At 45.8% G+C, this 12400-nt stretch overlaps 1 long non-coding RNA gene and 1 pseudogene across 1 annotated transcript in view; both read left to right on the forward strand.

Moving 5' to 3' along the window:
* The first annotated feature begins 846 nt into the window (after positions 1-846).
* LOC124027346 lies at positions 847-2231 on the forward strand (annotated as a pseudogene).
* Positions 2232-3085: 854 nt separating this feature from the next.
* The window catches only part of LOC124027347, a 31655-nt gene continuing 22340 nt past the window's right edge, over positions 3086-12400 (forward strand). The window contains exon 1 of the long non-coding RNA XR_006837396.1: positions 3086-3369. This is a non-coding gene — a long non-coding RNA (uncharacterized LOC124027347). The remainder of the gene's footprint in view (positions 3370-12400) is intronic.

Raw genomic sequence — 12400 nt, forward strand, 5'->3', positions numbered from 1 at the left:
ACCAGCGTTGAACAGACCTGAGCGCCGGAGCTTCTTGTTTTAGTTTCTGTCCGTAGGCTGGAAGCATCAAAATGGAGTCGTGGTCAGCTTTTCTGAAAGGAGGGCGGGGGAGGGCCTTATACGCGTCGCAGAAGTTAGAATAACAATGATCCAGCCCTGGTTGCGCAATTGATATGCTGATAGAATTTATGGAGTCTTGTTTTCAGATTTGCCTTGTTAAAATCCCCAGCTACAATGAATGCAGCCTCAGGATATGTGATTTCCAGTTTACATAGAGTCAAATAAAGTTTGTACAGGGCCATCGATGTGTCTGCTTGGGGGAATATATACGGCGTGATTATAATCGAAGACAATTCCCTTGGTAGATAATGCTGTTGACATTTGATTGTTAGGAATTCTAAGTCAGGTGAACAGGAGGACTTGAGTTCCTGTATGTTGTTATGATCACACCACGTCTCGTTAATTATAAGGCATACCCCTCCGCCCCTCTTCTTACCAGAAAGACGCTTGTTTCTGTCAACGCGATGCTTGAAGAAACCAGCTGGCTGTACCGACTCCGTTAGCGTCTCTCAAGTGAGCCATGTTTCCGTGAAGCAAAGAACGCTTTACCCAGGGCTAATTGCTGCTCCTATTCACAACGCAATATGGTTTGCCATATACCACAAACCCCTGAGGTGCCTTATTGCTGTTATAAACTGGATACTAACGTAATTAGAGCAGTAAAAATACATGTTTTGTCATACCCGTGGTATACCACGGATGTCTGCCAATCAGCATTCAGGGCTGGAACTACCCAGTTTCTAACTGTAGTTATCTAATTGTTGATTAGAGTGCTAACCCTGTGTTTCTCTGTCTGTCCTTCAGGGCTACCTCCCAGAGAGCATGTTTGACCGGATCCTGACAGGACCCATCGTACCAGAGGAGGTGAGTCGGCGTGGACGGAGGCCCAAGAGCGCCCTGGCCAAAGCTGCAGCTACAGCCAACCAGGGTGCCCCATCCCTGGGCCTCAACCCCTGCTGGCCAATGGCCTCCTCTCTGGCATGGATCTATCTAGTCTACAGGCCTTCCAGCAGAACCTCCAAAGTCTCCAGTCACTGCAGCTCACTGCCGGCCTCATGGGCCTGCCCACCGATGCTAACAACCTGGCCGCCATGTTTCCCATGATGCTCTCTGGCATGGCTGGGCTTCCCAACCTCCTGAGCATGGGGGTCTGCTGGGAAGCCCTCACAGGACGCAACAGGGGAGCTGAACAGAGGAAGAGGAAGAAGGGAAGCAGAGAAGGAGGAGGAGGGGAGCCCTCGTCTGCCTCCTCCAAAGCCTCCTCCTCCCACTCCCACGGCCCCTCCCACACCTCGGACACCAAAGGTGAAAGGACAGAAGGTCAAAGCAGGGACGGAGATGGCCGCATCCCCAGTGTCCATTCCCCCTCTAGTTCCTCTGCCACCACCTCCACAACCACCCCACTAAGTGCTTCTGCTGCCCAGGCAGCCTCCAGTCACCCTCTGTCTCTTAACCCCTTGTTACTCTCCAGTATGCTTTACCCAGGGATGCTTCTCACTCCAGGCCTTAACCTTCCTGTGTCCACCACACAGCCACCACACAGTGACTCAAACAGTGACCACAAACCCCACAAGCCCACTAAGACCTCTAAGACCGCCCCCTCAAAACCTCTGTCGCCAAGGAGAACACCAGAGTGTCAGGAAGAGGAGGGTCTTGGTGACAAGAGGGAAGAGTCAGGGGAACACAAGGAGGAGAACAGTGGTCCAGAAGGCTTGGGGAAGGCGGAGTCATCTTCTTCATCAGAGTCTGGGAGCTCTTCTTCATCATCTGATGGGTCATCAGACTCCAGCGATGAAGACTGAGCCTAATGAATATATAAATATATTTATGGATCTATTAGAAATGTACACACATACAGTACCAGTCAAAAGGTTGGACACAACTACTCATTCAAGGGTTTTTCTTTATTTTGACTATTTTCCTTTTTTTTTCTTTATTTTGACTATTTTTCTTTATTTTGACTATTTTTTGTAGAACAATAGTGAAGACATCAAAACTATGAAATAACACATATTGAATCATGTCGTAAACAAACAATTGTTCAACATATTAAAATATATTTTATATTCTTCAAAGTAGCCACACTTTGACTTGATGACAGCTTTGCACACTCTTGGCATTCTCTCAACCAGCTTCTCCTGGAATGCTTTTCCAATGGTCTTGAAGGAGTTCCCACATATGCTGATCACTTGTTGGCTGCTCTTCCTTCACTCTGCAGTCCAACTCATCCCAAACCATATCAATTGGGTTGAGGTGGGATGATTGTGGAGGCCAGGTCATCGGCCAGGTCATCTGATGCAGCATTCCGTGACTCTCCTTGGTCAAATAGGCCTTACACAGCCAGGAGGTGTATTTTGGGTCATGGTCCTAATAGGTCTACCAAATGCAAACCAGATGGGATAGAGTATCGCTGCAGAATGCTGTCGTAGCCATGCTGGTTAAGTGTGCCTTGAATTCTATATAAATCACAAACAGTGTCACCATCAAAGCACCCCTATACCATCACACCTCCTCCTCCATGCTTCACTGTGGGAACCACACATGTAGAGATCATCTGTTCACCTACTCTGCGTCTCACAAAGACACGACGGTTAGAACCAAAAATCTTACATTTGGACTAATCAGACCAAAGGACAGATTTCCACCGGTCTAATTGCTTGTTTTTCTTGGCCCAAGCAAGTCTCTTCTTATGATTGGTGTCCTTTAGAAGTGTTTTTTTTCTTCAGCAATTCGACCGCGAAGGCCTGTTGCAGTCTCCTCTGAACAGTTGATGTTGAGATGTGTCTGAATGAAGCATTCATTTGGGCTCTAATCTGAGGTGCAGTTAACTCCAATGGACGTATCTTCTGCAGCTGAGAACTCTGTTTCTTCCATTCCTGTGGTGGTCCTCATGAGAGACAGTTTCATCATAGTGCTTGATGGTTTTTGCGATTGCACTTAAAGAAACTTTCAAAGTTCTTGAAAATTTCCGGATTGACTGATATATTTTGATTTGTTTAACAATTTTGGGGTTACTACATGATTCCATATGTGTTATTTCATAGTTTTGATGTCTTCACTATTATTCTGCAATGTAGAAAATAGTACAAATAAAGACAAACCCTGGAATGAATAGGTGTGTCCAAAATTTTGACTGGTACTGTATATATTACACATATATATGGATTTCCTGCACTTACATTGTGATTTCTTTTCATGTAAATACGGAAAACGAACTAAAATGTTGTGTGATAAAGACTACAAAAGTGAGACAAGAAGAACCATGACCTAGGAGAAACTGAAATGAACTTTCAGTGTTTGTTCAAAAAGGTACAATCTCGTTTTGAGAGACATTTTGCATGTCAAACTTTAGTAGATTTCTGAACTTTGTGAACTTGTATTAGGCCTACACACATTGATGTACAATTGCAACAATATGGGAAAAAGAAATCAAAATGGCATTATTGTAATTATCATGTTGGGATTTAATTTTATTAAAAAAGAGGAAATAAATATGCGCTCTCTGCTGAGCTGTACTGTTAATATATTTTGTAGTGGGAGGAAAAGACCTTGAATATTTAGCTTTCCTTTGTAAATACTTTTACAGGTTTTCTTCTTGATACTTACAGTATACTTTGCGGATCATACGTTTGGAAAAGTCAGCAATAACTCGGGCAGCTAATGAATGTGACTGATGCTGTAGATCCTTCATCAGCCATGCTTCTCACACAAGGGAGAGGTGTTCAGTCTCTGTTCCAATGTCCACACTAACACAGTTATTCAAATGAAGAAATGTATTGGACATTCATTCTAAGTAGTATGCTAGTGTGCATTTTGGAATGTAGTCTCCCTGCCTGTCTCGCACAACCAACACACATGGTTCTTTTGACACCGAGGTGCACTTTAGTTTCCCATATTACACTCGCTAGCACATAACCAGTTGGGTCTACTCCCAAATGCTGCTCTCGCTGGGACAGAAAAGACACAATTCCACCCCAGTGTTTTTGACTGCATCGTTACCTCAGCAGAGTATAGAAGGGATTGAGTTCACTGCAAATACATCCTGTTGTGTGTGTTTTGGCAAGGCTGGCTCACTCATCCCCGCTGGGATCTGTGTTCTTCATGGCATACTCTTGAGAGCTTCCACTCGCTTAGTCTCTTCCAGTGCCTTCAGTCTGCGAGACTACCACTCACTGTGTTCTGGCTGTGTGTGTTTGTTTGCGTGGGCATTTCTTTCCATTTTGGCTGAGTCAGTGTGTTCTTCAGGCCATGTACTGATTGTGTCCCATGCGTGCAGCATCAATCGGGCCATTGTGTATTGGTAAGGCTAGAGAATTGGGTTCTACAACCAAAAGTGAAGTCACATAAACAGTGACTGCTGGTATAGTCAACATATTATACTCAACACCCCCTGAGTCATCTTTAATACTTTAAAAGCCCATCAGTATCTGTGTTCCACTCGTAGTGCCGCCTTCTGCTATCGAGTGAGCTGAAGAATCTCCAATGTGCTCTGACTGTGGGTGATGTCTGTAGTCTTCCATTCTGAACACAGTGTGTCCCTGTTGTGGTGAATTACCTTGCTATCATAAACTAGTAATGAAGTAGCTACACCGTATGTGTATTGAGGGACCAGAGGGGTTTGTATTGTCTCTGATATAACTAGATTACTGAGTCATCAAAATTGTTTTAATAATTGACTGTTTAAAAGCATAGTTTATACAATGATTGCAGTGATTCTGAATTGGGTTGGCTATGGATTTTTAATTTTAGGCTTGAGTAAGACTGAATATCTAGACCTTCCTTTAGAACTGAGCTGCTTTGCTGACTGATCTCTCTGATTCATGGGAATTGGAGGCTTTTAAGTGTTAATTTCTAGCCTGGAATCCAAACTGATATGCTGTTTCATCACTAAACACATTGTTCAGTCTGATTTCACCAGGCTAGTTCATTTCTCCATATGTCTTACTGATCAATCCACTGATGACTGGATCGGCAGACAGACTGGTAGATGTAGAAGTGTCCTTACGCTTCGCTGTACCTCTGTGTATTTCACACCCTCACTTTCTCACTCAACTTCCAGTCAGTATCTGATGTGATTTAACAGATAGATGTTTTATGTTCCTTATTTTCTACGGCTCAATGGTGGTGTATTTTTTCATTACCATATGACATGGCTCATCTGTGCTCATCCTCGTGGTAACCAAGGGAGACACTGAGACTGGAATTCAGTATACCCTAAGTACCTGTTGTAATTATGTTTAGTGGAACAGTGCTTTCCGGATTGATACAGCACCGTGTAGGACAACTGTCGGTACACGTTGGACTGCTAGGCAGGCACACATTTGGAAATGATCTTGAAGATGAATGAAACGTTTTATTTTACATGGTGACAATGAAACGTCACAACAGGTTACATCTGTGGTAGAGACATTCATTTAGTCTCTTTCAGCCTTCATTTAGCTGTTCACTGAGCCTATATTGAACCCATTCATCAACGTATACAAGACCACCAGACAGACAGCCCTGCCCTGTTGTCTAAACCAAGACTGATGAAGAACCTCCACTCACTGAAATAACATTTACTTTAAAGATGTTTTGTTTTCCCCATTCACTTATGATGTCCTTTACCATGGTTTCTGTGTGTAAACTCAGAGACAGACAGGTTGTTACTCTTCCTGAAAGTCAACCTAAATACATTTAACATTGTCAGTTTGCCACTTTAGTTTGGGCTGGTTCCAACCACTAGGTCTCACAAGCCTAGTGAATTCAATAGAACAACCTTCATACCTAGTCTATCCCTAAATGTACCAGTGCCCTTAGGCAGAAGCCCAGCCTTTGCTGCTTCCCGGTTATAATATTCACCCAAATATGATTGTTTTAGCAGGCTTTATTTTCAGACGCAACAGGCAGACAACAGGCATGGATTCATTCCTACTAGTGTGACAAGAAGCCTGCTTCATTTGCTATAGACAGACCCATAGCTCTGTTTAAGTTGAAATGTTAGTACTGAGGGGAGAGCTGGATTTGACTAAAGATGGAACAATATATTTGCTTTTATTATGTATTTTGATGAGATATTTCTGGTAGTTTGTTATAGGTCTCCCTATGTCACATACATCTACAGTGCTGAACTGACTGATTAGGTCAGTCATAGACTCGCCTCACTGGCACAATGAAATGACCAATATGCAACAGACAGAGACGATTAAAGCACACACTACTACACGTTCATTAGAATTTTCATTTTCGGTAAAGTAGTTGCTGAAATTGACAAATAGACTATTGGAATTGTATTTTTTGTTTCAAGCTTGATAATATCCTAAAGTCATCAAGTCTGTTCTTGTTTTTGTTTAGTTGTTTTTTGGACAGTTGCAATATTTGCAAGTTGTGGTCTGTGTAGTGGAATAACATGTTGTGTAGTGGGGAGGACAAGTTGTGGTCTGTGTAGTGGAATAACATGTTATGAAGTGGGGAGGACAAGCATCTTAAAAAGTCATGTGTAATTTATTGGATTACTTTCTATGAAGTTATATAGAGGAAATTGAAGTTTAATTATTTTTATTAAACATATTCTGACTATCCATGACGCCTGTCTTTCTGAATTCTTTCACATTGACCCAGTTACAAGGTATCCAGAATTACAATGGTGTTTATTGTTCACTGGTGATATAAATATAGGATGATAATGTCTCAGTTAATAGTGTGGTTAAAAAGTCATTTTCAAAACTGATATAGTATATATTGTTGTAAAGTATTACTTATTAATGTACTGCTATTCTTCTGCTTCCTTTATGCCCTATTATGTTCCTACTCCACCCCAGGGGGCGCTTGTTGCTCTGTGAGTCTCAGCCCTCAGGCCTCTTATCATAGCAACCCATTGCAGATGACAAGTTGGGGCTTGTCTGTTGTGAGCCCTGTAGAAAGTAAAAGTATTCTGGAGGTTGTCACTGACGCTGCAGTCAGTCAGTTCTAAAGATATTGCAGTGTGACAGAGAGCCAACATGGGAACAGAGAAAGGTGTGGTGGTGGGTAAGATGACAAACTGATTCTGAAGGAGTTGGCAGCTGGTGACGCATGTTGTCAGTTGGTGGGCCACTAGCCCACATCCGGTGTGTAGCCCACATGGGTGAGAGCATATGCATAGTAATATTAGTACCCAGCACATGGCTCATAGTAGCTACCTCTCCCTTATGACTGTAGCTTGCTCTCAGGAGGGATGTTACAGTGACAGAGTTAAAGCCTTACTATAAGCATCAACCTCCACAGAACAGATAGGAAGGTTGAATTGGCTCAGTGGGAGGTGAGCTAAATCCATTTTCCTGGTAGTGGATGGAGTAGAGCCAAGCCAACCAAGGCTTCGTCCCAATACTGCAGAGTGAGAGAGGGATAGGTTGGCCAGCAAATCTGGATTCAAATGCTATCTGAAATCTTTCAAGTACTTTTAGCCTTTGCTTTAGAAGAAGCCTGTAATGCCATATGAGCAGGGTTTGCACTTACACGACTATTCTATTTGTTCAGTTGCGCAAAGCAAGCTCAATCAAGCCCAGCTAAAGTGTTTGAAAGATGTCAAATAGTATTTGAACCCAGGCCTGTTGGCCAGTGTCTGGGGTTGGAACAGTACGTTATTAGTGTGGTCCTTCTGTAGCTCAGTTGGTAGAGCATGGCGCTTGTAACGCCAGGGTAGTGGGTTCGATTCCCGGGACCACCCATACGTAGAATGTATGCACACATGACTGTAAGTCGCTTTGGATAAAAGTGTCTCCTAAATGGCATATATTATATTATATATATTATTATATTATATATTATATTATTATTATTAGATTCAATGACAGCAGTGTATTGTGTGACAGCGGTGTACTGTGTGACAGTGCCCAGGAACACAGTGTACAGGTTTGACTCTGACAGAACACAGGAATTGATGTGGTTCAACATTGGCCTGTCCAGCCTCAGCCTGGCTCTGGCTGTAATTTACAGGTGCACAGTTATGAGTCACGTCAGAATATCGAGAACTTCACCTGGTAAACCTTACATCTTAGATTGTAGCCCTCTATTTCTATCTCTGTGTTGCTCTTTCTCTCTCTCTCTACCTCTCTGTTGCTCTCCCTCGCTCCCTCTCTGTCTCTCTCTCTGTGTTGGTCTTTGTCTTTCTCTCTACCTCTCTGTTGCTCTCCCTCGCTCCCTCTCTGTCTCTCTCTCTGTGTTGGTCTTTGTCTTTCTCTCTACCTCTCTGTTGCTCCCTCGCTCCCTCTCTGTCTCTCTCACTGTGTTGGTCTTTGTCTTTCTCTCTACCTCTCTGTTGCTCTCCCTCGCTCCCTCTCTGTCTCCCTCTCTGTCTCTCTCACTGTGTTGGTCTTTGTCTTTCTCTCTACCTCTCTGTCGCTCTCCCTCGCTCCCTCTCTGTGTTGGTCTTTGTCTTTCTCTCTACCTCTCTGTCGCTCTCCCTCGCTCCCTCTCTGTCTCTCTCTCTGTGTTGGTCTTTGTCTTTCTCTCTACCTCTCTGTTGCTCTTCCTCGCTCCCTCTCTGTGTTGGTCTTTGTCTTTCTCTCTACCTCTCTGTCGCTCTCCCTCGCTCCCTCTCTGTCTCTCTCTGTGTTGGTCTTTGTCTTTCTCTCTACCTCTCTGTTGCTCTCCCTCGCCCCCTCTCTGTCTCTCTCTGTGTTGGTCTTTGTCTTTCTCTCTACCTCTCTGTCGCTCTCCCTCGCTCCCTCTCTGTGTTGGTCTTTGTCTTTCTCTCTACCTCTGTTGCGCTCCCTCTCTGTCTCTCTCTCTCTGTGTTGGTCTTTGTCTTTCTCTCTACCTCTCTGTTGCTCTCCCTCGCCCCCTCTGTCTCTCTCTCTGTGTTGGTCTTTGTCTTTCTCTCTACCTCATTTGCTCTCCCTCGCTCCCTCTCTGTCTCTCTCTCTGTGTGTTGGTCTTTGTCTTTCTCTCTACCTCTCTGTTGCTCTCCCTCGCCCCCTCTGTCTCTCTCTCTGTGTTGGTCTTTGTCTTTCTCTCTACCTCTCTGTTGCTCTCCCTCGCCCCCTCTGTCTCTCTCACTGTGTTGGTCTTTGTCTTTCTCTCTACCTCTGATATGCTCTCCCTCGCTCCCTCTCTGTCTCTCTCTCTGTGTTGGTTTTTGTCTTTCTCTCTACCTCTCTGTTGCTCTCCCTCGCTCCCTCTCTCTCTCTCTCTCTGTTGGTCTTTGTCTTTCTCTCTACCTCATTTGCTCTCCCTCGCTCCCTCTGTCTCTCTCACTGTGTTGGTTTTTGTCTTTCTCTCTACCTCTCCTTTGCTCTCCCTCGCTCCCTCTCTGTCTCTCTCTCTGTGTTGGTTTTTGTCTTTCTCTCTACCTCTCTGTTGCTCTCCCTCGCTCCCTCTCTCTCTCTCTCTCTGTTGGTCTTTGTCTTTCTCTCTACCTCTCTGTTGCTCTCCCTCGCTCCCTCTCTGTCTCTCTCCCTGTGTTGGTCTTTGGCTTTCTCTCTACCTCTCTGTTGCTCTCCCTCGCTCCCTCTCTGTGTTGATCTTTGTCTTTCTCTCTACCTCTCTGTCGCTCTCCCTCTGTCTCTCTCTCTCTGTTGGTCTTTGTCTTTCTCTAACTCTCTGTTGCTCTCCCTCGCTCCCTCTGTCTCTCTCTCTGTGTTGGTCTTTGTCTTTCTCGCTACCTCTCTGTTGCTCTCCCTCGCTCCCTCTCTGTCTCTCTCTGTGTTGGTCTTTGTCTTTCTCTCTACTTCTCTGTTGCTCTCCCTCGCTCCCTCTCTGTCTCTCTCTCTGTGTTGGTCTTTGTCTTTCTCTCTACTTCTCTGTTGCTCTCCCTCGCTCCCTCTCTGTCTCTCTCTCTCTGTTGGTCTTTGTCTTTCTCTCTACTTCTCTGTTGCTCTCCCTCGCCCCCTCTCTGTGTTGGTCTTTGTCTTTCTCTCTACCTCTCTGTTGCTCTCCCTCGCCCCCTCTCTGTCTCTCTCACTGTGTTGGTCTTTGTCTTTCTCTCTACCTCTCTGTCGCTCTCCCTCGCTCCCTCTCTGTGTTGGTCTTTGTCTTTCTCTCTACCTCTCTGTCGCTCTCCCTCGCTCCCTCTCTGTCTCTCTCTCTGTGTTGGTCTTTGTCTTTCTCTCTACCTCTCTGTTGCTCTTCCTCGCTCCCTCTCTGTGTTGGTCTTTGTCTTTCTCTCTACCTCTCTGTCGCTCTCCCTCGCTCCCTCTCTGTCTCTCTCTGTGTTGGTCTTTGTCTTTCTCTCTACCTCTCTGTTGCTCTCCCTCGCCCCCTCTCTGTCTCTCTCTGTGTTGGTCTTTGTCTTTCTCTCTACCTCTCTGTCGCTCTCCCTCGCTCCCTCTCTGTGTTGGTCTTTGTCTTTCTCTCTACCTCTGTTGCGCTCCCTCTCTGTCTCTCTCTCTCTGTGTTGGTCTTTGTCTTTCTCTCTACCTCTCTGTTGCTCTCCCTCGCCCCCTCTGTCTCTCTCTCTGTGTTGGTCTTTGTCTTTCTCTCTACCTCATTTGCTCTCCCTCGCTCCCTCTCTGTCTCTCTCTCTGTGTGTTGGTCTTTGTCTTTCTCTCTACCTCTCTGTTGCTCTCCCTCGCCCCCTCTGTCTCTCTCTCTCTGTGTTGGTCTTTGTCTTTCTCTCTACCTCTCTGTTGCTCTCCCTCGCCCCCTCTGTCTCTCTCACTGTGTTGGTCTTTGTCTTTCTCTCTACCTCTGATATGCTCTCCCTCGCTCCCTCTCTGTCTCTCTCTCTGTGTTGGTTTTTGTCTTTCTCTCTACCTCTCTGTTGCTCTCCCTCGCTCCCTCTCTCTCTCTCTCTCTGTTGGTCTTTGTCTTTCTCTCTACCTCATTTGCTCTCCCTCGCTCCCTCTGTCTCTCTCACTGTGTTGGTTTTTGTCTTTCTCTCTACCTCTCCTTTGCTCTCCCTCGCTCCCTCTCTGTCTCTCTCTCTGTGTTGGTTTTTGTCTTTCTCTCTACCTCTCTGTTGCTCTCCCTCGCTCCCTCTCTCTCTCTCTCTCTGTTGGTCTTTGTCTTTCTCTCTACCTCTCTGTTGCTCTCCCTCGCTCCCTCTCTGTCTCTCTCCCTGTGTTGGTCTTTGGCTTTCTCTCTACCTCTCTGTTGCTCTCCCTCGCTCCCTCTCTGTGTTGATCTTTGTCTTTCTCTCTACCTCTCTGTCGCTCTCCCTCTCTGTCTCTCTCTCTCTGTTGGTCTTTGTCTTTCTCTCTAACTCTCTGTTGCTCTCCCTCGCTCCCTCTCTGTCTCTCTCTCTGTGTTGGTCTTTGTCTTTCTCGCTACCTCTCTGTTGCTCTCCCTCGCTCCCTCTCTGTCTCTCTCTCTGTGTTGGTCTTTGTCTTTCTCTCTACTTCTCTGTTGCTCTCCCTCGCTCCCTCTCTGTCTCTCTCTCTGTGTTGGTCTTTGTCTTTCTCTCTACTTCTCTGTTGCTCTCCCTCGCTCCCTCTCTGTCTCTCTCTCTCTGTTGGTCTTTGTCTTTCTCTCTACTTCTCTGTTGCTCTCCCTCGCCCCCTCTCTGTGTTGGTCTTTGTCTTTCTCTCTACCTCTCTGTTGCTCTCCCTCGCCCCCTCTCTGTCTCTCTCACTGTGTTGGTCTTTGTCTTTCTCTCTACATCTCTGTTGCTCTCCCTCGCTCCCTCTCTGTCTCTCTCTGTGTGTTGGTCTTTGTCTTTCTCTCTACCTCTCTGTTGCTCTCCCTCGCTCCCTCTCTGTCTCTCTCTCTGTGTGTTGGTCTTTGTCTTTCTCTCTACCTCTCTGTTGCTCTCCCTCGCTCCCTCTCTGTCTCTCTCTCTCTGTTGGTCTTTGTCTTTCTCTACCTCTCTGTCGCTCTCCTCGCTCCCTCTCTGTGTTGGTCTTTGTCTTTCTCTCTACCTCTCTGTTGCTCTCCCTCGCCCCCTCTCTGTCTCTCTCACTGTGTTGGTCTTTGTCTTTCTCTCTACATCTCTGTATCTCTCCCTCGCTCCCTCTCTGTCTCTCTCTCTGTGTGTTGGTCTTTCTCTTTCTCTGTACCTCTCTGTTGCTCTCCCTCGCTCCCTCTCTGTCTCTCTCTCTGTGTGTTGGTCTTTGTCTTTCTCTCTACCTCTCTGTTGCTCTCCCTCGCTCCCTCTCTGTCTCTCTCTCTGTGTGTTGGTCTTTGTCTTTCTCTCTACCTCTCTGTTGCTCTCCCTCGCTCCCTCTCTGTCTCTCTCACTGTGTTGGTCTTTGTCTTTCTCTGTAGCTCTGTTGCTCTCCCTCGCTCCCTCTCTGTCTCTCTCCCTGTGTTGGTCTTTGGCTTTCTCTCTACCTCTCTGTTGCTCTCCCTCGCTCCCTCTCTGTGTTGATCTTTGTCTTTCTCTACCTCTCTGTCGCTCTCCCTCTCTGTCTCTCTCTCTCTGTTGGTCTTTGTCTTTCTCTCT

This window comes from Oncorhynchus gorbuscha, unplaced genomic scaffold (genome assembly GCF_021184085.1).
Source record: "Oncorhynchus gorbuscha isolate QuinsamMale2020 ecotype Even-year unplaced genomic scaffold, OgorEven_v1.0 Un_scaffold_3117, whole genome shotgun sequence".
NCBI classification, from domain to species: Eukaryota; Metazoa; Chordata; class Actinopteri; order Salmoniformes; family Salmonidae; genus Oncorhynchus; species Oncorhynchus gorbuscha.